This window comes from Rhododendron vialii, chromosome 11a, assembly GCF_030253575.1.
Source record: "Rhododendron vialii isolate Sample 1 chromosome 11a, ASM3025357v1".
Lineage (NCBI taxonomy): Eukaryota > Viridiplantae > Streptophyta > Magnoliopsida > Ericales > Ericaceae > Rhododendron > Rhododendron vialii.
Window position 1 is genome coordinate 1870268 of NC_080567.1, and position 27863 is coordinate 1898130.

Genomic DNA, 27863 nt, shown 5'->3' on the forward strand with positions numbered 1-27863 from the left:
GTGGAGCTAAGCGTACCTTCCACCACGAGTGGTCCTTGCAAAGGAAAGTTCTGCGGAGGGCAGAAGGGCAGATTTGGAGGCATTGAAAGAAAGAAGAGCCGCCGCGGTCCTTGCTTAGGAGAAGTACTAGGAGTCCGTGGCACGTTACTATAACAAGGGTGTGGTTCCCTGGAATTTCAGAGTTGGAGATTTGGTCTAGAAAGCGACCATGGAAGTTATGAGAGACCTGAAGACTTTGAAGTTCACGCTCAGATGGGAGGGGCCTTATGAAGTTATTAGTGCCTCCGAGAGAGGGTACTATCATCTAGCCCGCATGGAGGATGGGTTCAGGACAGGAGCGGTCAATTCTAAGTACATCAAGAAATTTTACCCATAGGAAGAGCAGTGGCAGTTTGTCCATTTTGAGATGTTTTTTGCTTATTTACTATCAATATTGTTTTCAAATTCAATGAAAAGAGGTTTATTCCGCTGTAAGACATTTTGAAATGATGTAGTACGAATCAGCGGGTTTGTTACCCAGAGGTGTTAATGACATGTCAAAACACTTTGTCTTTTACCTTGTCTATTTGATTACGCATTACTTCAAGAAACGGGTCGCGTGGAGAGAACATCTCGGCCATCCCCCTCATTTATTTTGCAAATTATTTAGTCTTGCTAAGAATACGAACTCTCGTGGAGAGTTGCCAAGCTCGCGATCAAAAATCGTAAATCTTCAAGTCAAGTCCTGACAGCTCTATACTCACATCAGAATAGTACTACTATATACACATAAGAACTGATCACCAAAAAGACTTCGGCTTGAGAGCAAAGCCAAGTCCAGCTATTGCTGCTAACCTGAAAGGTATGATTTTTGAAAAACTCCATAAGCTAAAGCTCGTGTGAAACATGGCATAACCAGTAGACACATTAAATCATGGACACAACTAACATCTCTATAAAAAGTGTAATCATACTCTTTAGTATCGAACATGTAAAATGTACTTCCTTCCAAAGATAATCAAATCTCAAGTCCGTAATAAAATGAATTCAAGTCTTTCAATAGACTTATGTTAAAAGCAATAATTCTCAATCATCAGTTCATCAGTTCATTCATAGAATGAAATCCAACTTTTCAGGATAAAGCAGAAAACCATCATGATATTAAAAATATCACATTTCATAATACTCATCAATTTCGCACATCTTTCATGAACAAGTTCCAACCAGAATCTAGAGGAGCGACCTCTAAAGTATAAAGGGAATGACGTCAAACCAACAGGATACTTGGTCAATATCCCTCAACCTTATAACTCCAAATTCACTCTGTCTGTTTAAAGTCCTCAAGCACGGACACTTGTTCAGATGCATCGACAGAAAATATACATTTCATCAAGTCATTTAGCAAGTTAATACATATCCATGATTCTACTTAGAAAAGATTTCCAAGATATTTCAACAGCAATGAAACATTTAAATAAAACAAGTAAACAAGATATGCATGTTTCATCTTGATCCTGAAGACGCAGCTAATCTCTACTCAAGTCTTCACGTATTTCATACTAACGATCACACAAACCTAGTTGATCTCGAAGTTTCTGGCAAGATTTGTGATTCTCCAGTGAAATTGCCGATCAACTTGGGTACTTAGGGCTGGACCAGAGCAAGAAAATGACTCTCTCATTCTCTCTCCCTCTCTCCTCTCTAATTGCTGACCTCTTCTCTTCTTTCCTTTCTCTTTTTTTCTTCTTCTTTTAATTACTCTATGTAGGCATGGAAGTTGAACTATTATGAGTATAATTACAAAAATAAAAATCTATTAGATTCCCCTAGAGTGCCACATGCCCACTTACTTGGCACATGATCAATTTAAAAGCATGCCAAGTGTTGGCTTGATCTCAATGACAAGCCATGCATGCATGGCTAGTTCCGGAGTGCAACTCGCGCGCGACTCAAAAAGCTGTACGGGTTCTGGACTCAGAAAAATATGAAACTCGCACAATACCCTAAATATATTATTCTAAGAATAACTCCATTCTTGAAATTTCAACGAAAAATCCAAAACACGGAGATTTGAAATGCCTGGCCGATTGACTTGTAAAATGTTTGTGACCCCGTCTGTGACCAATAATTACAGTTAGTGACAAATTATCATCTTACTAATATTATTTTTAACGTGAGGGCTCTCACATCCTTCCCCTCTCAAGAAATTTAGTCCTCCAAATTAACTTAACACGTACATACACAGAGAATGTAATCGGTAGCACACAAAGTACCTACAACGAACAACCTTGGGTAAAGTTTGTGCATGTCAACTTCCGAGGCTTCAAAATAGACTGGTTTCCCACCAAACTCACACAAGCGGAACTACATTTTTTTTTTCTTAACCGTTTCTCTTGCCGATTCAAGGCACAAGCAAGCCTCTCCTTGTAACTCAAATCCTCCTATAACTCTACTGGAGGTCGTCCCAACACGTGGGAGGGATCACTAATGCAACATCTTATCATGGAGAAGTGAAATACAACATGAACTTTTGCGAGTTCTAAGGTCAATGCTAAACGATAAGCAACTAGCCCAATTCTCTCTAGGATCTCAAAACGACCAACACAACATGGACTGAACTTTCTTGTCTTTCCAGATTTTAAAACTCCTTTTATAGGTGAAACCTTTAAGAAAAACACGTTCTATCTTATAAACATCCAAACATGGAATAAAAACAAATAATGATTAACTCAAGAATTCTGTACAAAACGATGTGCTACTTTCCAACCCATCTAAGAATTTTCCAATATCTGCCCATCATGATGAAATTCTTCACCATCCGCCATAGTGTGCATCAAAATGTGGTAACTGATGAATCGGCTTTGTCTCTAGCTCCGACCTGATCCTGCAAAACAAAGCAAGAGCTCAAGTCACCGGTGTGGTGGCGTGCCAACCACCCTCCAATGCCTAAGTCAGTAAAGAACTTGCTGTATGGTGAGCGAATTGAGATTCTTGGTTATAAGTTGCGTATGTGTGTGTACCTTTATGAGAGTTCTACCGTTATATTTATAGGCATCTTGATAGGAGGTTGAGTCCTCATAGGACTATATTCCGGAGATTTAGGATCGCTTTAATGGACTGCGTGGAGTCCTGCCTTAGTTGGAACTCCACGTCCACCTTGCTTTAGCATGGAATCCTTATCCATCATTAATTGTGTTTATCACTGGCATTTTATGCTTATCTTATCGACATCTTTCCTTTATCCCGTAGGATTTATGGTTTCTCAAAGTGGTATCTTTGATTGGAATAAGTATGTTCTGTGAATATTACTTATCCAGCCTTAGCTTTGTGTCAGAGCTGGTTTCTAGACCTTATGATAGCTCTGTCTGGTGGGCAGGGCTAGCATACCCTAACTTTGTTGCAAGTGATACTTTCCAGGGGTGCATAGGCGAAGCTGACTTTTACTGTCCAGGTCCGTATTTCTTGCAGTGCTGAGCTCTTTAGGTCTATCCTACTTATCAGGTACTCCCCTGTTTCCAAGCTACGGTTTTTCCCTGGAGGTAGGGAACATTGGTCAGACCTAAGTGGCGGTTACCGCTCTTTTTCCTTTTGCAGAGGGTTTTAAATATATGGGTCACTTCGTGGGACAGGTGTCGAGATCCTCACTATTCTGGTGTTTAGAGGTGGATGGTGAAGATCAAGGAGTATTCCTCGGGATTAATGCTTATCGTTTAAGCTTCTCCTTGCTTTGATTAAACCCTGTCAGAGGAGTATTTTGAATCGAATCCACTCAGGCAATTTTCTTCTTCGTCGTTCTCTTTTGTCGTCAAGTTTTAGAGCCCGTCCCCGTAGGTACGCTTCCTCTTTCTTTGCTGGTTTTTCCTCTCTTTTACGCTGGATTCTCCCTCTAGTGTAGAGATCACAGGCCCAACATGGGTCGCTCCGGGGGAGTTTATTTGCGCTAGGTTGGTTGGTTTTTCTTGTATCAATCTGCATTCCCCTATTATAGAGGATTTTGCACCTTACTCCCTTGTTCTTCAGAACAGGATTTTTCACGACCTATTTTATCTATCGGCTTCTTTGTACCCACGATTTTCTGTTGGAACCCTGATGTCGAAAGTTTTATTAACTTTTCCTCGATTCTCAACACTGAAAAGTCGACTGTGGAAGAGGAGGTCCCAATGCGTCGTAGCAGAGGTTTTAGGGCTTAGTCTGACTTGGGTCAGTTGAGTAGCTTTAGAGCATCCTCACCTCCGGTCAATCCCTCAAGGGGGTCCCATGGGCGCCCATCTTTTACAGCTTCAAATATTCCGTCGACAATTACGAACGAGGAACTAGCTGTCCTTCGAGTTTGGTATTCGATTCCCTCTTCTGTTACCCTTAGGAAGCCTTCTGAATCCGAGCGAGCCTGCTCTTTTGTTGAGAATGAAACGTGTCTCTACGTTGGGGCTCTAGAAGGAGGTCTTCGTCTGCCCTTCCCCGTCGTGGCTAGGGAAGTGTTAAGTTTTTTGGGTTTGGCACCAGGTCAGATTGTTCCCAATTCTTGGCATTTGTTGATTGGCTATGCAGCTCTTTAGGGAGCTATGTCAGATGGTCTTATTCCCCTATCCAAAGGTCCATTTCTCAATCAATTCTCCATAAAAGAAGCCCCTCGGGGAACCGGATGGTATTATTTTGCCAAGAGGCCTGGTGGAGAAGAGTGGATTACTGATCTCCCTAACGTCCATAAGAACTGGAAGGATAAATTCTTTTTTGTTAGGGGAGATGGATGGGAGCTCCCAAGCTGGGAGGTTGGATCCTATACGTAGTGTATTCCCGGTAGATGGGGGGCACCTATTGCCAGTTGTAAGCCGTAGCTTTTCTTTATCTTTTGAATATCATGGAATGTTCTTTATTCTCAAAGGTTTTATTTTTATTTTTCTGCAGCTCGTGCTCCATTCCCTTTAACCTCCACTACAGAGGCGAAGCTTAGATTGGCCCAGAGCTATGAGATTCATAGCTGGGGGTTGCTTGTAACACCAGAGTCTTTAGCTATTTATCTGTTGGGTCCAAAAATATCTCGTGAGGCCTTAGCCCTTCCAGAGGTATTTTATGCTTTTATTTTGGCGCCTTATTGTCTACTGACTTTCTCATTGTTTTCATTTCTTTTCTTTTCAGAAGAAGAAGGTGAAGGTAAAGAGATGGAACTAAAAATGGACAAAGCCTTGCTGGCCCAATTGAAAGCTGAGAGGACAAAGCAATCGTCTGGGGTTGTAGCTCCAAAAAGGAAGAGCTCTTGTCTCCTAAAAGAGCTAAATGTCGATAGCTTCCTGGACACTGATTTGTCTAATGTCCTTGCTCTTGACTTAGTGGTTGAGCAAATTGTTGAGAGAGATGCTGTGAAATCGAAGAGAACGGTGAAAGGTGCAGCCATGGAGTATACCCCTCTTGGAAAGAAGTTGAAAACTTCTGTCGGTCCTTCTGTTTTGGGCAATTGTCAGGAGGCTCTCGAGCATGCTTCTGGGCTGCTCTGCGCAGCTGATAAAGACTTGATGGCTGAGATGTCTCTTCAGGATGTAGGGGAGCAAATGTTGGTTGAGTTGGCCATGGTATGCTCCTCTTTTCTGTTTTGACAATTTATCATTTGTTATTTTCTTTGTTAGCTTCCTTCTCTCTTCTTGCAGGCTGCGGCTTGTGGTCGCCATCTCACCTCCCAAAGCCATAGCATGGGGAAGCAAGTGGTTACCCTTACTGAGGCCAACATGAGGCTCACAAGGCAAGGTGCCACCATAGTGGCAGAGCTCCAAAAAGTGACAAATGAGAGAGATGATGCCCTCAAATCGAAGAGAGGTTTGGAAGAGGAGAGAGACGTTGCCGTGGCTACTGCTCGAAGTTTAGAGCAAAAGATTTCTGAATGGGATGTGGAGATGGAGGAATATAAGACTATGAGCTTGGGGATGTTGGAGAAGGTGAAAAAGGCTCGCAGGGATGCCATTGCACTCTTCTTGCAGTCCCCTGAGTACCGTCAGGACATAACCCAGCAATATTTTGATGGGTTTGAAGCTATGAGGAGCCGGGCGGCCTTGGCTTTCCAAAATTTGGATTTTTCCAAGTTTGAGGTTGATGATGATGAGGGGCCCTCATGTCTTGATGGGGGACAAAAAGAGGAGGAAGAACGTGATGACGCAGTATCCAAAGACACAACCATCCCTAGCTCTTCGATTGCATCCCTTCTCCAAACTCCAGAAAAGGTCTCTCTTTCCCTTGTAACTCAAACTCCAGCGGCAACACCTACTGGCCCATCATCAGGTGATGGGCAGGTAACTGAAGTCCCAACCTCTGTGTCACACCTTCGATTTTAAACATAATGATAAAGGATTTTCATAAATAAAACCTCACAATTATCCATACGATACCCCAAAAGGATTTAACAAGTCCATTTCCATAAATTACACTTCAATGTCCAAATGTTTACAAAAGGTACATCATTGGCTCAATGACCCCAAAATCAACAAAAGTATCAAATGGAGTTACAAATACATCTTCCGAAAAGTGATTTACAAAGATGGCTACGTAACTTCTTCAATGTTAGCTTTCAAAAGAGTGTCCATGCTCAAGCACTCCAAGCACGCAACTACTGTCCAAGGTTAGTACCTGAAATATAATGTAAGGTTTGAGCTACACTAGCCCAATAGAAAGCTCTAATCTAACAATGTATGCAGATGAAATGCAGGAACGGTCACAGGATGAAAGATGGCTACCAAAACCAACAGAAAGGGCAACAACAGTAATCTGATTCCAACCTTTCATTTTCAAAACCAATCATGTGTCTTACAGAACAAACTTTGAAAACACCACATGTCAAACGTGTCTCGTACATGTGTCATGAGCCGAAGCTCTTACTAGGCCAATTAAAGGACCCCAACGTCCTCTGCCAGGCTCTTTACCCATTCCAGATGTCCTGAAGTATCAAATAGGAGCATAAAGCTCATACCGGGCCAATTAAAGGACCCCAATGTCCTCTGCCAGGCTCTTTACCCGTTCGGGATGTCCTGAAAGGTTCTCGCCGTGTCCGTAATGTTCAAAAATCATCTTTCCGTCACGTTTATACCATTCAATCCAACTTTGATTCCTAAAGCAATTTCGTGGAGTCATGTCCAAACGAGGATTAGAGTCATGGGAACGTACAATGAGTTCTTCGATTACAAGTAATCATGTTAAGGGATCATTCGAGAAGTGTTTGGGTAGGTTGGAAGTGACTAGAAACCAAAATGGTGAAAAATGAAGCAAAACAATGAAAACTGGAGATAAGCAACAGGTATCGATACCTAACACAAAGGTATTGATACCATTTGGTCAAAAATGGTTCCAGATGCAAGGGTATCGATAACAATGGCAAATGGTAGTGATAACAAGTGATTTTCTGGGTTTTGGGACACAAAGGTATCGATAACAAAGGCTAAGGTATCGATAACAAAGGTTGTTCGAGCAGATTTTCTGCAGATTTTGATGGGTTTCTCAACAACGACAACATCAACAACAATAACCACAATCGATGGCACAAATCAAGCAATAGAAACAAGTCATAAACATATATTGAAAGTTAGAACTCCCTACCTCAAGATTGAAGAACGAATTTGAATGATTTTCCAAGCCCTAACTCCAAACTTTGAAAACGGAAGGATTACGCCTCCACCGAGCTCAAATCGGCGATATACGGACTGAAATACACGAAGGGGTGAAGGATTTGAGGTTGCTTTTGGGGGGGGGGGGGGGGGGGGGGGGGGTTTGGGTGATTTTGGTGGAGTTTGAGTGGGAGTGTGAGTGAGAGAGAGAGAGCTGAGAGGGAGGAGAGGGACGGGAGAGAGGGAGTGAGGAAAGGGAAATAAAATTCCCTGCCTCCCAACCCACACACATATATACACACATCACACATTCATCCCACCAATATAACACTTTAACATGTTAGCCCCAAATCTCAATATTCCAAACCAATTTCCTCCTTGTATTAATCTTATAAAACATTTAAATCAATTTTATAAATTTACGGGTCTTTACACTTTGGCCTTTGAATGGCAGAAGAAACATTCAATTTAATGGGTCTGTAACTAAACATGTTTTAATACTTTCGTACTATAACTGTGTTTGTTTGTTAGTGGCTTGTTTGTTGGTCTTGACTCCTTCCTGGCCGGGTGACTTTAAAACTTTTGTTGGATGAATGTTGAGGTCGATCTCAGTGACATTTTTTGGGCCTTTTGCAAGGCTTTGGTAAGGCTGTTTTGCTTTTGAAATCATAACAGGTGCAGGTTCGATGATGGCATGCTCTTTATTTTGAGTTGAGTTATGAAGCTAGAAATTCTTTTCTGAGCTCTTTTTGATTGTATAGCTGTGCTACGTCTTACTTCCCTAAGTGTGTAAATTGCTTTCGTCCAAATCAATTTTGAAACACTTATTTGATTTTCCCGTGGGATATATATTAGGTATAGATTGCATAGCTGTGCTACATCTGTGAGCTCGGAAATTTTTCCTAAGCTTCATTCTTAATGCATAGCTGTGCTACGTTTGTGAGAGAGTGGTAGTATTCCTACTCCCCTAAGTATATAAATTATTTGCGTCCAAACAATTAATATACTTATTGTAGTTTCCCGTAGGATATGCCTCAGGTCTGACAATTTATTTCCGTAGAATATTATTTTTGTTCAAAACATGAGAGGTTGGCCCTTGGGGTCCAATTCTTGTGCATTAAGTAAAAGTAGTCGTTTCAACTACCCAAGGTAATCGAATGTGCAACTTCCCATTACTCTAAGCAGTTGAGGTGGTGGTTTTAATTGCAATTTTGATTATGATCATGCTGACACTACAACAAATAAGACCTTTCATAGCGTGCCAAAAACGCTATAGAATGATAAACATAGCGTTCCGAAGAACGCCTTATTAGCCGATGCAATTAAAAGTCCTTTCTTTCAATAGCGTTCATTGTCCGCTATTGTTAACATATTCCACAGCGAGCAAAGCACACTATGGAATCATATAGACAACATTCGGAGGAACGCTATATTTGCCCATGCTATTAAAAAGTCCAAACTTTCCATAGCATTTTTTCGACTGCTGTTGTTGACATACCTTCCATAGCAGTCTTAGCACGCTATATTTGGCTTACTTTCCATAGCATTTTCGACATGATGTGTTCGATATATACTTTTAATAGTATTTTTTGCACGCTTTGTTTGAGACCATATCACCTGCTGCAATATATCCCGAATACTCTCAATAATAATGAATCATTGATATGATTCCAACTAAGCTCAAAGAAAAAGAACTGGATAATCTAATTAATACCCATTCAGTAGCAATACAGTCACAACATTCCATACAAAATCAAAAAGAAAATTGTACTTCATCAACATCAGGTACTATACATGTTAACTTAAAAATGAAGGAAATTCAGTTGACTTCAAGCCCACCCTTAAACATATATACCCCAAAAGTGGACTACAAGGCTTGACGGTGAGAAGCCAGTAAATGTGTCAAGGAAAAGGCTTGAGCAATGCCCGGCTGACACTGGCACATGATCATATCTCCATCTTGAGCGAAAGTCACAAAACACCAATCTTGTCTTTCAACCCAGAGTCGACCTACACGTACAAGATGAAAACGTTTCAATTTGAATGAACAAATTTCAAACTAATCAATTTTATAAACAGAGAAACCGAATGCATTCCTTCTCAATATGTGGATGTAATAAAAAAATGAATTACCCTCATGTCGAGTCCATAATAACTTTGTCAGCCAAGCAACAATAGTTCCAACAGATTCTTCAACATAAACCATGTCATGTCACTCACTACTCCACAAAAATACTTCCGGTTTCTTTACAACATCCACCCAAACTACCATTGCGCTAGGATAGATAAGTACATGACCACGGGTATGTGCATCACTAAAAGACCAACGTCCACTTGTTGCATTTAGGGTTATTGTTAACGCTCTTTATCAACAAGGCACCACATACACACGCACATTATACCGGAAAAAAAAACAAGGCAACACACACACACACAAAAACAACGTAAGTGAAGTTGCATACTTTTTGGATCAGTGAAGAAAAATAGCATATCACATGGAGGCACACTTGGAACAAGAAATAACATATCAGGACAAGGCACACTTCGAACCAAAACCATTAAGAAAAAAAAAAAAAAAGGCAGATAAGTTACTTACACCAAAATGCACTTACCTTGAATTTTTCACTTGTCTTTTCCATCCCAAAATCTTCCTATCATGCAGTGATTTGATGGATTAAGGCTGTACTAAGTGTGCCTATACAGCAAACAACATCAGAAAGAGAAAAAAAACAGTAGAAACCAGCAGGACACAGCAGCATATACAACAAACAACAACAACAACAACAACAACAAGGACAGCTACAAAAATATCCGCAAAAACACCAAACCAAGCTGAACATAACATTCTTTAATCTTTGAAGAGAATGAAAGAATTTTCAGGAATAAAGAGGAGTGGGATGAACATGGTGCACATACTGAGTCTAAAGCACGAATATTATATATAGTATTCACAAACATAGAATACCAATTGCAGAAACCATCACTAAACCATTCTGAAGCATCACATAATGAGTCTAAAGCACCCTTTCAATCAGTAATGATCAGTAATGAGTAGTTAGGGAAGAGGACGAATTCCAAGGAAATAGATAAAGCTCTATATTAATGAAAAACAAGAGGTTAAAAAAAGTGTATGTTGTATCTTTAGCACCGTCATCCCTAGACAGATTTTGAAATTTTTTATCATTAAATCTTTCAGGAAATTTGAAATGATCAACTCACTTTTGCTTTTCAAGGGAATACCGGAATACAAAATCAGGTTACAGCCAACAAGCTTAATTGTTATGTCCGCATTGTTGTCTCACCTTGATAATAAATTTTTTACACAAAGTATAAATCCCGGTTACTCAGTATCAGGAGAACATGTCTTGAGCATTAGTAGTGGAAGCCACAATATTATGCAGCTTAAACTAATGAAAACCAAGAATAAACCTATTTAACTCCTGTACAATAATTACTATAGTGCTTACGCAATACAATTTCATATCATATTAGTATGTCACTGTTTTTCTCTTCCGAAATTTCAACTTTTCTTCTAACTCATGCAGGTGTCAAAACCATTTTAGTTTTATAGAGCAGATAGTTAAATACCTAGATAAGAAACGCATGAGTACCCAGCATACGAGTCTCAGTGAGCAAAATACAACTTTTGGAAGGCTATAAAACCAAAGATACAACATAGAGGTCAAAGAAAAATAAGAAAACAGCTCTGATAAATGACATTTGGTCAGCTTAGACGTTTGATGGAAATCTGTCATGATGGAATTGAAAGGTGTGTTCAAAAGTAGAACATACCTCTATAGGGGAGAGTAAAATTCAAGTTAAGCCTGCCATCCTTTGCAAGCTGTCACTGCACCCTCAAGCACATTCCAATCAAGCCCGCCATCCTCTGCAAGCTGAATCATAAGATGTGAGAAAAAGATTGGAAACAAAAATTCAGAAAAATAAAAACTGCTACAAAGAAAACTTACCAGGTGACATGATCTCCCGAGGAGATATTCAAAGCTGAAACAACAGCACCAGATGTCACATTGATCCCATATATCTGATTGACAAAAGCAAAGGAAATTGAAGGACAACTATTCAAAGTTGAAATTGATAATTCAACATATCTAAAAACTGCTGCTGGGATTTACAAGAAGAAAATAAGTAACATTACATGTAAATATCCATCGGTGAATTTTTGGATGTATTAATGTGCTTAGTACTGAAAGTTGAAATGAAAGCTATAGACAACCAGATGACCCTTTCACTTTCAAACATGTTTCCTTACACCTTTCGTACAGATAAATCAAGCACTCTGCAATAGAGTGAACCATTAAATTGTGTTGCATGCCATCTTATTGAAAACCATATATTTTGAAAGGAAAGTGAAAGTGGTGGATAATTGTTTGCTCTCACGACATCCATAAAAAGCTAGTTGCTAATGAAATATAAGGAGAAAGGACTATATTTTGAAGCTCATCAACTGATCAAAGAGACAAAGTCCCTTTTTTTCACCTAATCAAAGTGAACTGAAGTATAATCATACTAAATCCTTCCAAAATTGGGAATAGTGTGGAATTTAGGATAATCACTTATGATTCTAATGTTCAAGATTGGTAAAGGACGAAATAATAGGACTGAGGCAAAAGATATATTCCTTATTGTAAGGTTTTTTAGGACTGAAATTCGTTAGTATCTTAATCAATACAACTCAAAAAGATAGACATCAACAAGATAAGACTAATGGGCTAACATTGTTCAGGTTTGTTTTTTGCAAGTACAAGTTTGCATCTCACCATGAGTCCATGAGAAGGTGGAAAATGAGATGGAAATTATGCTATGAAGGGTCCTCAATCCAACAGGAAAACCTTCAAGCTTTGCAATATTTTTGTTTCAAAAGTATGCCTAATTAACCAAGAAATACAACAACGATTAACCACTACAAGACATTTATGAGCAATCATACTAATCTTTTCCTTCATCAGTTCATCACTAGATAGTTAAACAAGTACTCTAGAGCTTGATATTAAATAACACAGTACATACCTATCTCAAATTTGAAAACACAGTACATACACATACAAAAAAAAAATCCATCAAACACATATATCTATTACTACATAGCCAAATAGAAAATTTGATCAAACAAAAGAAACATAAGAAGCCAAGTCTCTACAACTAAGAGTACCACACTTTCAACATATTAACTAGGCAACAAATTCTTATAGCAATCAGTTCTTTCCGAACTATCATCCACCTCTTTAACTTCAAACTGCGATATCACAGTTTCATAGTTTACTAAAATGTCTATTTGGGCAGCCAATTCTAGCTTCAAAACAGGACCCACATCGTCAACAACACAATTGGGGTTGGCTACATAAATATGTTTCCTCTTCTGAGCTCTTTCAAGAAAATCGTGCCCTGTAACAGCCAACAAACCTAAATCCTTTTGAACTACCACCTTTACATTCAATTTTGGTCTACCTTTCCCCTTGATCCTACCCTCTACCATCACCACATCACCCCTCTTAAGACATGTCCGAACCACCTCTGTTGTCTCTCATCTTATCTTCTATTGGTGCTATTCCTACCATCCCGTGAAGGTTTACATGGGCATAACATATTTGCACAAATAAACAATTGATCTAGAGTTTGGCGTACATACACATCAGACTTAAGACGAAGTTGTTTCTGGGGCAGAATAACCTGGACTGAGTGAGCATCATGGGTGTGAGGGATGGGATGACTCATAATGCATATAGCACGAGCTACTTCCCCAACCTTCTTTACCTGTCACAGTAAACAGTAGGTCCCTTGAAGATTAATTGAAACCATTCAAATTCAACATTCTCATGCTACTATAATAATTCCAAAGGGTTGGCCTGGTGGTCATGGCCTTGGATTTTGGAGTTTGCTCCTTCCTAAGGTCTTAAGTTTGAAAGGTGTTCACAAAAAAACATTCTCCTGCTACTGATTCAAGGTTCCTTGACGATTAATCACCTTGCTAGGCAAATTTGAAGGATCACAAACTACTTTTTTGCATTTTGCAGTTTCTCCTTCCGATGTCACTCCAAAGGCTTTTCCATTAGAATCAAATTCCACCTGTCATGGGCGACATCAGACATCAGCGAACTCGATGTTGAAAAACTGTGGAATAACTTGATTAGCTTATTCAACCAAAAAACAAAACTTAATCAGCTTAACTACAATGCAATAATAGTTTTAGTCCTTCTATATTGGTTCTATTAACTTACGCATAAAAGATATATGTGTGGGATCGGTGGTCTTCCCGTTCATAGACGTACTACATGTATGTACAGAAACCCCAAGGGTTGATCAATTAGTTACCTGATGAGGCCATCTATGTCCATTGTTGTGAACCAATTGACTGCCATTGTCTAAATGTTCAACTATAACTCCTTCCAAACTTTGAAATCAAGAACAAAAACAAAGAAAAATGAGTCCATGTTTTATGTGAGAAAACCATGAATAAGAAGAATCAATGCATAATGGAAACCTTGCTTCCCTTGCCAAACAACAATAAGCTAACCAACAATGTTTTTGCACTTATGTTCAACAATGTTTGTGCTAACCAAAGTCAAAACTAAACTATTACTCCAATAAGCTAGGTGTCATTTATCTAAAGTTCAAACTTCTGATTTTAAAAGTGCACATATTCTAGCTGATTATTTTCCCCAATCACTAGTAAACTTCTTGTTTGCTGGCCATTGAAGTGGGCATTTATACAAAGGGTTGTTAAAAGGCCTAACTTATATTCTGAGAATTAGGACTCTCTAATATCTACCTAACCTTTATGGCTCAATAGGTAGGGCAATCAACCTATGGGGAAAGAAAAAATAGGAATCTGAAGCAATTTTTTTCCCTATACAAAACTATGCTAGATGGTCATTTTTCAAATAATTCACCAATTTGTTATAGCATGAGAAAATCAATTATGAATTGATAAGAAAAAGCATGAAATTAGGAACCAATAAGAAAAAGCCCCAATTACTTATCGAAAATAGAAACGTAAAGGCCCAATTATCACAACCATTCACTGTCTCGCCACCACTCAATTACCACTGGTTCCCTCCTCCCTACAAGGAGCAACATTCTTGTATTTGAACACATGTAGGAGGATGAAAACAATTGATGCTTTCTGATCAACTGGTTTGCAACGGCTTTCTCGTGCCTCTTCACTGGAACCCTAATTCGTCGTCGGAACCCTAATCTGCAAAATAGACAGGGGGTGAGCGCACCTCTGCCTCTCGTGGCAAAGGCCCTCCGATGCCAAAGTTAGTATCACGTACTAGCAGTTAAAACCCTAATTATCAGTAGGAAAGCAAGAATGCCAAGTATTGCGTACCTTTTACCTCTAGGTTTACCTCTTATTTATAGATTTGCGTATGCTTGCTGGCCAAGCATCCGTGTTGCCCTAGGATTCCTAACTCGTATAGGAATCCCAGGATATCAAGGATTCTCGTTTCCTTTATCAGTTCATTACCTTAATCCTTGTAGGACTCTTTTCCATAACAAGCCGAACATCTCATACTCGTTGGGTATCTTTATCAGATCCTATATTCTCGGGATCTTATTCCTTAACGGAATACTATTGTTTCTAGACTCTTCCAGAATGTTCGTTATGCTCCAATACTTGACTGAAGTTCTTTCTTTTGTTCGGCCATCTTGTTGCCGAACAGACGGCTTGGACCATTGACTTCTCATGTCACTGGTCCATCTTGCCGAACATTTGTTTAGCATGATGACTATCCTGCCTATATTCAAACTATGGTCCCACATACCATTTGCATTGCTTTTTAACCCGTGATCCCTCATATCACGTGCTTGGTTCTTTGCTTCATCTGTTCGGCTGTTTATAACCGAACAGTCTGCTTTGGACCATCTATTTCACATGTAACTTGGCCCTTAGTTTGCCGAACAGACAGCATGGATCAATGACTTCTCATATCATTGGTCCATATTGTTGTTCACTATATTGCCCGGCGGTAAGTCCTGTCATACTTACCACGTGCTCCCGAATATCACGTGTTCGGCAACTAAATGTATGGGTTCGGGAATACCTCCCTACAATTGCTCCCCGGCTTCATCTATTTACCACTGTTCGGGGGCAATATATGATGCTTAGAAACAGAATTTTATTTAGACCAGACTCTTCTGATCCCGTGCAGTCATAATTTCAATATGTCATTGATGCCTTTTGGCGCCTCTGTCATTATACCATTTCGGGGTAATGACTCCACGTGGCACGTATCGTATGCCTATCATTAATTTCGAACTGACGTTCTATGAAACAGTGTCAGAACGAACTCTGCTTTCCGTTACTTTATCCTGTAACGGCGTAAGAGGAGACGCTTCGTCTCTGTTTCTTACCCTTAAACCCCAGAAAAGGGCTTATTTTGGGTTTCTCACCCAAAACTTCAAACTCGCTCCTTCTCTCTCTAGAAACCAGGTAAAAACATCCCGCCATCCGCCATCGCCGCCGTCTGCAAATTTGATTGCACTCCAGGGAATCGTTACATTATTCTTGTAAGATTCTCGTTCTCACTCCATTTCGTCTGCTTAGGTTTCCCTCTGAGATCTCACTCTCAGATTCGTGGGCTGTTTTTAGGGTTTCTATTCGTTCCCATTTCCAGTTTTTTTCTTCTTTATAGAATATACTCATGGCTGATGATAATGATCACCCTCCTAGACCCAGTAAATTTAGGAAACTCTGTGAAACCTCAACTGCCATGGCGGCATTTAGGTCTGAGTATAGCATCCCTGATAATGTGGGGCTCGAACTTGCCCCTTTAGGAGTAGATAGGGATGGTGGCTCCTGGGATAGAATGTGCATCCCTATCGTGGCCATCGTCGAAGGTGGAGTCCGATTTCCCCTTCACCCACTACTCCGCCAGATCCTAAACTGGTATCGTCTCACCCCCATGCAAGTATCAACAAACGTCTTTAGGCTAATAATGGGTGTAATAGCTTTGAATAGGATTCTGGGGACCCAGTTAGGAATTTGGGACATTCAGTGGTGGTACAGTATTGTACTAAACCCTGAATATAATACCTACTATTTCAAAGTTAGAAGGGCAGAAAAGCGTCTCGTGCTCAACCTGCCAGACTCCGCTCGGGATCACGAGATTGATTTCCTTTATGTCACTGGAGCCTTTGAGCCACTAGGAGAGGATGGCCAAGTGCTAGGGCTCCATTGCCCCCACATATGTGGTTATCCACGTATGCTCTTGCTTTTTATCTTTTGCAATTTCTTCATTTACTGATTTCTCGTAGCTTTCTATGTGCCTAATTTTGGTTTTATAACTCCAATCTTGCAGCTGAGAACGTTAACAAACGTCCTAGACGTGAGCCGAGCTACGTCCGAACAGAGGACATAAACAGGATCCTAAAATACACAGGAGAACCAGGTACCCGAACAGCTGGTCGGGGTCGAGACGCTGATATACTGCTGGGATACGATCCTTCGTACAGAGGGGTCATCGACAGAAGACTTGCCCACCCCAGCACTTGTGCTGCGTCTACATCTACTGCTCCCCAACCACACAACTCAAGGCTTCAAGCTGGTGTCACTCTTGCCGGTCAGTCAGGCGAAATTGCTATTCCTGACGGTATACCTCAAACACGTGTGGTACTCAGAAGATCTGGTCGTAGGCAAGTCATTGCCGAACAACAACCCGTTCCTCTCCAAATTACCAGTCAGTCGTCCTCATCCGGATATTCTCGACCATCTCCAACCCCAGGTACGATGACGCACCAACCCATTAACCTCAGTTCTTTACTCACTGTCTCCTCATGGGGACGTGGCGCTACCAATAGGGTAGCATCAACTGGCGCCCCTCCCCCACGTTCACGTCGCAATAGGGGGGGATCCGCAAGATCGTCATCGTCTCCTCGGGAACAAGATAGCCCTATTGAGGCTACTGATGCTCATTGGGACAAACGTCCCAGGAGCGAAGAAACTGGAGACGCCCTTACCCAAACCACTACTTTAGTCCAACAACCCCCTTCTTCGAGTACTCCAGTGCTTCCTGAAAGCTGGACCCCCAATCTTATTAGGGGCGATCGGCCTGTTCACATTGGGGACAGTGCCAGCTCTTCGAAAACAACACTCGCCCTTGCCCAAGGTCTACTGCTTCCTGTAGACATGCAGAAGGAATCTGAGGCTGCGCCTGATCGGCTTGTCTCCACTGGACTCGTCAGTGGTATCAAGGTAATGTGACTTAATCTTTTCATATAAGTCTTTATGTATATTTCATATACCACATATCATATATTGCTACACCCGTCACTTACCACTCGATGGTTTTGCCAGTTTATTCAAAAAATGGTCACACTGGGCCAGAAGTTCCAGGATGCAGATAACGAAAGGATCTCGCTACTGAACAACAACACAAGACTGCTTCGGACAGTTGCTCGTTTGGAAAGAGAGAGGGACAAAGCCAAAGCTGACTTTGAAGGAGCTAAAGGCAAGCTGGAGATTGCTGAGGAGGGCCTGAATCAGGCATTGTTGGAGATCGATAACACCAAAAAAGCCTCCTATGAAGAAGGGTACCAGAAGGGTTTTGACGCCACAACAACAAGCTACGTCGAACAGATGCCAGCTATACATGTAACGCCCCGAATTTTGGGTACGTTAAAAGGACATTTTATTGATAACATCAAATGGAGTCTGACTCTTATTACAACAAAACTCCTACAAGAGTTCAATATTTACAAAAAATGAAGGGGGTTCTACGGTTCCGAACTACAGCTCTTCAACTCCTCCATTCTTGCCAGCTCCTCAGCTCCAAAAGCCTCCACGGTGAACTGCTTATCCTGATTATCTACAAAATCTGACACATTATACCAGCGTCACCACCGATATAATATGTTAGGGTCACCAAAAAGGCAACACCGTGAGCTACAAAGCTCAGAAGAGTAATCCCATACCCGCTAACCCATAACTTACAAACAAAGCTATAATACAACATCAATTTCCACATGATAAGTATATACACAGTTAATCAATGACACACCCACATTCATTAATCAACTATCGTTGATGTCCAAGAGTTTCGTGTTTCTCCTACGTGACTCATCGTAGACCGTGTCAACATTTTCATTTACAAAACAATATTTCAAAAACCATTTGTTTAACACAAAACATTTGCATTGGCTCCGTACTGCGGATAACCAAGCTACACACCCAACCTCGGTTCCGCCGTTCTGGACTCCCGAGTATCCTCACAATGGTTCCGCCGTCCCGGGTTCCCATTGGCACACAAAAATATTTGCATTGGCTCCGTACCGCGGATAACCAAGCTACACACCCAACCTCGGTTCCGCCGTTCTGGACTCCCGAGTATCCTCACAATGGTTCCGCCGTCCCGGGTTCCCATTGGCACACAAAAATATTTGCATTGGCTCCGTACCGCAGATAACCAAGCTACACACCCAACCTCGGTTCCGCCGTTCCGGACTCCCGAGTATCCTCACAATGGTTCCGCCGTCCCGGGTTCCCATTGGCACACAAAAATATTTGCATTGGCTCCGTACCGCGGATAACCAAGCTATACCTCACCATGGTTCCGCTGCTCCGGATTCCCATGGGAACGCACACAACCTCACAATGGTTCCGTTTTTCCCGGATTTCCATTGGAACACACACCACACAATGGGCAAGTCCGGCCACATTGCGGTTTTCAAAACATTTCAAAAATAGTTCATTTAACTCACCCAACCTCGGTTCCGCCGTTCCGGACTCCCGAGTATCCTCACAATGGTTCCGCCGTTCCGGACTCCCGAGTATCCTCACAATGGTTCCGCCGTTCCGGGTTCCCATTGGCACACAACACACACACACATAATGCCCCACAAAACTGGTCATTATGTAGTTTCAAAAATATTTTCTTCCTCGAAAAATATTTCCTTTCATTACTCACACCCTAGGTGTCATATTTCTACTTTCTCGATTCTCGTGTCTCGTTACATGCATAGACTCCGCGGTAGGACAAACGTAAGCATGAAACATACTAACAAGATCATCCAATTCTATATTACTTATCACGCTCAATTACTACTTATAGCATAACGCCACATATACGGACGCCTTTGGAGTGTATCACTTATGCTTTATTCAAAGCACAACGCCACATGTACGGACGTCTTTGGAGTGAAATCACTTATGCTTTATCACACCACAAGTAATACAAGCAACTTATATATACATACTCATAATCATCTTAAAGATTAAAATACAAATACTTCTAAACAAACGATAAGTACGTAAATAAAGATAACCTACTTTATACTTGAGTAAGTAAATAAATAGGAAGTAAGTAAGGATTTCCTTACTTTCTAACATACGGTTCTATACGTAGAGTTAGGGAACAAGGGGTTCTACTTTATACGTAGGGAAGTGAGTAGAGGTATTCTACTTATACGTTCCAACATACGGTTCTACGTTATACGTTGAGTTAGTGGACGAAGGACTCTACTTATACGTAGGGAAGTGAGTAGAGGTATTCTACCTTACTTCTTGGAGGTAGGGCGGCTACGGAAGGTTAGTCGGCGGTCGGAAAGTACATCGGTGGTCGGGCGGAGTAACTTCCTACGGTGGTCTCCGGTAGCTTCGAAAGAGAATGGTTTCTCTCGAAACTTCTACTTGACTATTACTACTACTACTTTTGGATCGAAGGGGTGGTCGAGTGGCCGTTTAGTGGCGGCTTTGGATGAGTTTCTTGAAGAACACAAGAAGAACTCAAGAACAAAGGAAGAACAAAAGAAAGAACAAGAATTTCTAGAGATAAGTTTGAGCAATGAGAAGGTGTGAGTTGAATGGCAAACATGGGGTGCTATTTATAGGCAAAATTCTTGGCTCTTCCTCTCTCTCTATGGCCGGCCCTCTCTCTCTCTATATCTCCCATGGATTTTGCTCCATTAAGTCATCAAATCACCTCACATGACAAGCCATGCCTTGTCCAATCCAAATCTTAGGTGTAAGGCTATGTAATCAACTAAGATCTTAGGCTTTTTAGGTGAATCTAGGTAATTATAATCTAGGTTTAGCTTGTAGTCAAGGTCTAAGGCTAATAAAGGCTAGGATTGTGTCATAATAGTCCATCATAGGTTCTCATTAGGCATAAAAAGACTAAGGCCTAATAAGGTAGCTTGCAAGGCTAGGTTTAGTCCTTGGATTGGACTATGGGAGATTTGTTGCAAGGAAAGGAGACAAGGGGTACAAGATTTGGGTACTAAACAAATCATAAGTACAATGGAGAGTTATGTTTGGTTAGGAGAAAGATTCTCCAAGGATGAACAAAGATCAAGGAAAGATCAAGCATGGTACAACCAACCTTCCTTTCTCCTTCCTCCTCTCTCTCTCTCTCTCTCTCTCTCTCTAGTACACACACACACACATAAATACATATATATATATATATATATATATATAAATATATGCAAGAAAGAATAAAAAAGGTACAAAGTACAAGATTAAAGAAATCCAATTTTAGGCACATGTTGATTTAAACAAATAAACTAGTGTACTCTAGGAAGATCAACTCCCCAATAAATAAATTCAATTGGGTACAAAACCCCAATACAAAATAATAAAAAGGTACTTAGGAGAATATTAGGCCTTAAAGGCTACTAAGGGTAATAAGTACTTTAATAACAAAATATGGGTACTTCATCACATGGGCAATAAGGAAAAAATGATTAGTTTAATAAGCCCATGTACTTGGTGAAAGAATAACTCTATTACCCAATGGATAATAAATACCCTAACTTTTATTATCCAATGGACAATAATAACTAGGGAACTTTTATAGTAAAATAATCAAGGAGTACTTTTAAGCATGTGACAAAAGCCCTATATTAAATATAGGTGTGGTACCAAGTACCCCAATTAAATAAAAAGACTAGGATTCTTTCCATTAAAATAATAATAAAGTACAAGTCAAATCAACTTTATTGGAAGGTTCCCTAGTCACATCGGTACTTTATTTGGTCAAAAGACTCTATTATCCAAGGGTCACTAACTTCCCTAACGGTTATTACCCAATGGTTAATAATTTCCCTTGCGGTTAATAACCATTGGACAAAAGAGTACAAGTACCTTTTATTTTAAAATATGAATTTTGAAAGACTACATGTACTTTCATAATAAAAAATTTATTATCCAATGGACAAAAATTACCCTTGTGGTTATTATCCAATGGATAATGGAGGGGTGGGAGAATCCCCAATAAACAAAGAATAAATGTACTTTGCACACCATTAAAATACTATATCCTTGTACTTATCAAAATATTTTAAAAGAAAGCCTATTGTCCAATGGATAAAAATTACCCTAACCATTATGGACCAATGGGTAAAAGCAAAAGGTTCAAAAGTTTCAAAAGGTCCAAAAGGTTCATCTAGTAACTAGGTAAGTCAGTTGCTTGGTTCCTCCAAGTAGTCGGTTGGAAACTAACTAAATTGGTCACGTAGGGTTTCTAGTCGAGAGTTTAACCAATGACCAAAAAAATCTAACTACGATGGAAATTAATAAGCAATCGTATAGCCACACAAGAGAAAAATAAGTAATTTAAATAAAATTCAAATATTTAACAAAATTTTTATTCACCAAAAATCAGGGTCGTTACAATCTATCCCCCTGAAAACAATTTCGTCCCCGAAATTGGCGCGCGACTACAGATTAGACTAGGTTGCTAAACCGATCTTGGAGTCATCGATTATCCCCCTTAAAATTAGAAGTAGGTCACCATCAATCGAATTATGCCTCTTCACTTGCTTAACGAGATGGGGTTGAAGTTGCTTCTGCCGTCGAACAGCTTGCCTCGTCGTACGCCTTTGATAAGGTCTCCACTGTAAACACTAACGCCAAAAGCAGAACTTCTACCAAATCATCATGCGGACTTGTATCCTACAGGCGTTCCTAGTACATCCTTGTTGAATCAGCTTGCTTCCTCAGTCTGTAGTGCGAAGATACGCCCTCCAGTGCCTTGCTGGATTCCCATGGGCTGTTTTCCCTTGTTTTGCCCATTCTGCTGCTGCGACGGGCCTCCAGGGTTTTGCTTCACAAAACTGGCCTGTCCAGGTTGTTGGACTTCCTGATTTCCAAAGTTCTCATTCCTTTGAAGTTAGGGGCAGTCGCACTTATAGTGACCCATAGCCTGGCAGTTGAAACACTAAACTGTCGCTATGTCTGTACCACCTCTCTTTGGTTCGTCACCTCCAGGGTTAGCAGTTCTCCAGGGTCGATTGTTCTGAGATGGGGTAAAGGGTTTGGTGGAGTAGGGTCCACGGTTATCGCTGAGGGTTTGGGTGCGGATTGGTCCACCGGCGTTGCCTGTCGCCTTCCTCCATCGAGTTTTGAAGTCAGCCTCCTCGCTTTCCAGGCGGAGAGCACGCTGAACCACACCATTATAGGTGGTAAAGGCTTGTGCCACTACGGCCCTTCGAGCGGTAGTCAGTCCCCACTCGAATCTTCTTGCCTTCTTGTCTTCAGTTGCCACAGCGGTTGGAGCGTAACGGGATAGCTCTTCAAATTTGGCCGCGTACTGGGTCACGGTCATCGTCCCTTGTTTCAGGTTCATAAATTCCTGCTCCTTGGCTAGGCGAAGGGGTGTGGGGAAGTATTTGTCGAGAAATAGCGTCTCGAACTCAGCAAAGGACATGGTGGCTACGGTATGGGTTGCCTCCATTAGATCCCACCAATGGCGGGCTTCTCCCTTCAGCTGGTAAGTGGCTAAGGCCACACGGTCTCCTTTTCGGGTGATCTCCAAGGTGTCCAGGATCACCTTGGTTTCTTTCAGCCAGGCTTCGGCCACGATAGGGTTGGTATCTCCATTGAAAGTCGGGGGTCGACATTTGCAAAACTCGTTCATCGCCCGGGTTCGGGTCGCGGGTCCATCATCGTGGTTTTGGTTTCGGCGGTTGGTGTTCAAAGCGGTTACAAGTGCTTGCACGATCTGGGCTAGGTCGGGGTTCACGTTTAGAGGGTTCTCCATTATCGTTTCCTAATCCACGGCACGTATTAACAATCTACGAGGGAAAATCGAAAGGGGGTTTTTGTTTACTAAAACAAATTTTCTTTTTGCAAATGGTCTAACTTTCAAAAGCAAAAAGTAGTTTAACAAATAGTATGCAACGGTACTCTTTAAAATAAAGTAGGTTTTTCATAGATAAGAACATCACACAACATAAGCATAGAATTACAAACATAAACATAGAGTTCTACTATAAAACAAGTAGACTTAAAACAAGATTCCTAATACAAGTTGAACATGATCCTAATCCTTAGCATCCTACATCCTGAAGGATTACAACGACTACTAGTTTTATTCTATGCACGCCTAAGCAATCTCCTTGGCTTTCACGGATCTTCTAGGGCCTCGTCCTCCTTGAGATTCTCTTCACCTAACAGATTTTCCTCCTCGGTCACCTCATTGGCGTCCTTATCACCATTAACTTCTTCCTCCTTAACTTCAACCTCAAAGTTCTCCATCGGGGGTAAAACACCAAAATATTCATGGAAAGCAGACAGGATCGGAAACATTCCCGAAAACCAGGGGTCTTCCAACTTTTGGGATGTCAGGATTTCTATGGTATTTCTGGGTTGATAGGCTTCGGCTAAAAGATCAACTAGATGTTTCATCTACAAGAAAAAGTGTCAACCTCAATTAGGAAAGTTTTAGGATAGGGTTTTGCTAATACTAAGAAAACTTTCGAGTTTCTAAGTTCCACATTCGACTCTTGATTTAAGTAATCATCCAATTGTTCGGGAATTCCCAGCTCAGCTGTACTGCCAATTTCCGTGCCTTGCTTCAATCCGAAGATTGTTTTGACAGAATTCCACCCAATTTGAGACGGTAAACTTAAACTCAATTCACGATCGTGCAACGGTCAACTTATCTCGTGGTTCTACCCATTCTACCCATGGCCGAGGTTTTGAACCTAAAGCTCTGATACCAAGTTGTAACGCCCCGAATTTTGGGTACGTTAAAAGGACATTTTATTGATAACATCAAATGGAGTCTGACTCTTATTACAACAAAACTCCTACAAGAGTTCAATATTTACAAAAAATGAAGGGGGTTCTACGGTTCCTAACTATAGCTCTTCAGCTCCTCCATTCTTGCCAGCTCCTCAGCTCTAAAAGCCTCCACGGTGAACTGCTTATCCTGATTATCTACAAAATCTGACACATTATACCAGCGTCACCACCGATATAATATGTCAGGGTCACCAAAAAGGCAACACCGTGAGCTACAAAGCTCAGCAGAGTAATCCCATACCCGCTAACCCATAACTTACAAACAAAGCTATAATACAACATCAATTTCCACATGATAAGTATATACACAGTTAATCAATGACACATCCACATTCATTAATCAACTATCGTTGGTGTCCAAGAGTTTCGTGTTTCTCCTACGCGACTCATCGTAGACCGTGTCAACATTTTCATTTACAAAACAATATTTCAAAAACCATTTGTTTAACACAAAACATTTGCATTGGCTCCGTACCGCGGATAACCAAGCTACACACCCAACCTCGGTTCCGCCGTTCCGGACTCCCGAGTATCCTCACAATGGTTCCGCCGTCCCGAGTTCCCATTGGCACACAAAAATATTTGCATTGGCTCCGCACCGCGGATAACCAAGCTACACACCCAACCTCGGTTCCGCCGTTCCGGACTCCCGAGTATCCTCACAATGGTTCCGCCGTCCCGGGTTCCCATTGGCACACAAAAATATTTGCATTGGCTCCGTACCGCGGATAACCAAGCTACACACCCAACCTCGGTTCCGCCGTTCCGGACTCCCGAGTATCCTCACAATGGTTCTGCCGTCCCGGGTTCCCATTGGCACACAAAAATATTGCATTGGCTCCGTACCACGGATAACCAAGCTACACACCCAACCTCGGTTCCGCCGTTCCGGACTCCCGAGTATCCTCACAATGGTTCCGCCGTCCCGGGTTCCCATTGGCACACAAAAATATTTGCATTGGCTCCGTACCGCGGATAACCAAGCTACACACCCAACCTCGGTTCCGCCGTTCCGGACTCCCGAGTATCCTCACAATGGTTCCGCCGTCCCGGGTTCCCATTGGCACACAAAAATATTTGCATTGGCTCCGTACCGCGGATAACCAAGCTATACCTCACCATGGTTCCGCTGCTCCGGATTCCCATGGGAACGCACACAACCTCACAATGGTTCCGTTTTTCGCGGATTTCCATTGGAACACACACCACACAATGGGCAAGTCCGGCCACATTGCGATTTTCAAAACATTTCAAAAATAGTTCATTTAACTCACCCAACCTCGGTTTCGCCGTTCCGGACTCCCGAGTATCCTCACAATGGTTCCGCCGTTCCGGGTTCCCATTGGCACACAACACACACACACATAATGCCCCACAAAACTGGTCATTATGTAGTTTCAAAAATATTTTCTTCCTCGAAAAATATTTCCTTTCATTACTCACACCCTAGGTGTCATATTTCTACTTTCTCGATTCTCGTGTCTCGTTACATGCATAGACTCCGCGGTAGGACAAACGTAAGCATGAAACATACTAACAAGATCATCCAATTCTATATTACTTATCACGCTCAATTACTACTTATAGCATAACGCCACATATACGGACGCCTTTGGAGTGTATCACTTATGCTTTATTCAAAGCACAACGCCACATGTACGGACGTCTTTGGAGTGAAATCACTTATGCTTTATCACACCACAAGTAATACAAGCAACTTATATATACATACTCATAATCATCTTAAAGATCAAAATACAAATACTTCTAAACAAACGATAAGTACGTAAATAAAGATAACCTACTTTATACTTGAGTAAGTAAATAAATAGGAAGTAAGTAAGGATTTCCTTACTTTCTAACATACGGTTCTATACGTAGAGTTAGGGAACAAGGGGTTCTACTTTATACGTAGGGAAGTGAGTAGAGGTATTCTACTTATACGTTCCAACATACGGTTCTACGTTATACGTTGAGTTAGTGGACGAGGGACTCTACTTATACGTAGGGAAGTGAGTAGAGGTATTCGACCTTACTTCTTGGCGGTAGGGCGGCTACGGAAGGTTAGTCGGCGGTCGGAAAGTACGTCGGTGGTCGGGCGGAGTAACTTCCTACGGTGGTCTCCGGTAGCTTCGAAAGAGAATGGTTTCTCTCGAAACTTCTACTTGACTATTACTACTACTACTTTTGGATCGAAGGGGTGGTCGAGTGGCCGTTTAGTGGCGGCTTTGGATGAGTTTCTTGAAGAACACAAGAAGAACTCAAGAACAAAGGAAGAACAAAAGAAAGAACAAGAATTTCTAGAGATAAGTTGGAGCAATGAGAAGGTGTGAGTTGAATGGCAAACATGGGGTGCTATTTATAGGCAAAATTCTTGGCTCTTCCTCTCTCTCTATGGCCGGCCCTCTCTCTCTCTATATCTCCCATGGATTTTGCTCCATTAAGTCATCAAATCACCTCACATGACAAGCCATGCCTTGTCCAATCCAAATCTTAGGTGTAAGGCTATGTAATCAACTAAGATCTTAGGCTTTTTAGGTGAATCTAGGTAATTATAATCTAGGTTTAGCTTGTAGTCAAGGTCTAAGGCTAATAAAGGCTAGGATTGTGTCATAATAGTCCATCATAGGTTCTCATTAGGCATAAAAAGACTAAGGCCTAATAAGGTAGCTTGCAAGGCTAGGTTTAGTCCTTGGATTGGACTATGGGAGATTTGTTGCAAGGAAAGGAGACAAGGGGTACAAGATTTGGGTACTAAACAAATCATAAGTACAATGGAGAGTTATGTTTGGTTAGGAGAAAGATTCTCCAAGGATGAACAAAGATCAAGGAAAGATCAAGCATGGTACAACCAACCTTCCTTTCTCCTTCATCCTCTCTCTCTCTCTCTCTCTCTCTCTCTAGTACACACGCACACATAAATACATATATATATATATAAATATATAAATATATGCAAGAAAGAATAAAAAAGGTACAAAGTACAAGATTAAAGAAATCCAATTTTAGGCACATGTTGATTTAAACAAATAAACTAGTGTACTCTAGGAAGATCAACTCCCCAATAAATAAATTCAATTGGGTACAAAACCCCAATACAAAATAATAAAAAGGTACTTAGGAGAATATTAGGCCTTAAAGGCTACTAAGGCTAATAAGTACTTTAATAACAAAATATGGGTACTTCATCACATGGGCAATAAGGAAAAAATGACTAGTTTAATAAGCCCATGTACTTGGTGAAAGAATAACTCTAT

At 41.1% G+C, this 27863-nt stretch overlaps 1 long non-coding RNA gene across 4 annotated transcripts in view; it reads right to left on the minus strand.

Annotated features, from left to right (window-relative positions):
* Positions 1–9308: 9308 nt before the first annotated feature.
* Positions 9309–27863, minus strand: part of LOC131308112 (uncharacterized) — a 28109-nt gene continuing 9554 nt past the window's right edge. The window contains exons 2-8 of one of the 4 annotated variants that reach the window (XR_009194311.1): positions 13893–13971; positions 13545–13646; positions 13210–13334; positions 11531–11604; positions 11355–11455; positions 10175–10257; positions 9309–9572 (exon numbers count right to left, since the gene is read on the minus strand). This is a non-coding gene — a long non-coding RNA (uncharacterized LOC131308112). Of the gene's footprint in view, positions 9573–10174; positions 10258–10347; positions 11456–11530; positions 11605–13209; positions 13335–13544; positions 13692–13892; positions 13972–27863 lie in introns of those variants that run through there. The other 3 variants (XR_009194313.1, XR_009194310.1, XR_009194312.1) reach the window with 3 other exon arrangements.